The following is a 1,100-nucleotide window of genomic DNA, read 5'->3' on the forward strand; positions in this document are numbered from 1 at the left end:
TTAACTTCACAATAAAGTCTATCGTTTCTTATATGAATTTTACCATACATATTTTCTATATTCCATTACATTCCCTGTCTTCGAGTAGTTATCATATCATAAACAAATTGAACTTTAGAGATTCTATCGTTTTCTATCGGGACAATACTACGTTGGTTTCTATACCGGTTGCCGGAACGATTACTTATAACATTCTACTGCAGAGCCTTGGTAGTTATGAAAATGAATCTCAACTTCACAATAAAGTCTATCGTTTCTTATATGAATTTCACCATACAAATTTTCTATATTCCATTTCGTTCTCTGCTTTCGCGTAGCTATCATATCATAAACAAATCAATCTATAAAGGTTCTATGGTTCTCTATCGGGATAATACTATGCTGGTTTCTGTACCAGCTCGTGGAACGACTATTTATAACATTCTATGAGAGAACTGTTAAGCCTTTGTAGTTATGTAAATGAATCTCAACTTTACAATAAAGTCTATCGTTTCTTATATGAGTTTTACCATACACATTATCTATACTATATTTCCTTCTTTGCTTTCGCGTAGTTATCATAAAGAAATCGGTCTATAAAGATTCTATTGTTTTCTAGTAGAAAAATATATTCTTCAACGAGAGGTGGACCCGTGGTTTGTTAGGTCGTCTGATCATAAATGGTTAGACGAAAAAAACCAAGTTAGACGAAAACTCCGTTTTCCGCAATTTCACCTTCTCCACCGCCGTGGGCCCGAGTGTCCTATACAGTGCTGAGTAGCGCGCCACGTTTTTCGCACTTTACCCGCCTATGCGTGGACCCTGGTTCAATTTTCGTTGAAGAGAGTGTACGCCGATTTCGATACCGGTTCTTGGAAGGATTATTTATGATATTTGATGAGTACTATTGAACTTTGACGCCTACGTAGTTATATTTGTTCAGTCAGAGTTGGGTAAGATACTTTTAAAATTTATCATGATACAGATATAGATACATATGAAAAAATGTACCTAAATACAGATACACAAATCAAAATACATATACATATATAGATACAGATACTCAGATACTTTAAGAGTATCTCAGATGCGTATCAGATACTTTTAAATTATTCAAATAA

The sequence above is a fragment of the Vollenhovia emeryi genome, unplaced genomic scaffold (assembly GCF_000949405.1).
Source record: "Vollenhovia emeryi isolate VEMERY1.0 unplaced genomic scaffold, V.emery_V1.0 DF941616.1, whole genome shotgun sequence".
Classification (NCBI taxonomy): Eukaryota; Metazoa; Arthropoda; class Insecta; order Hymenoptera; family Formicidae; genus Vollenhovia; species Vollenhovia emeryi.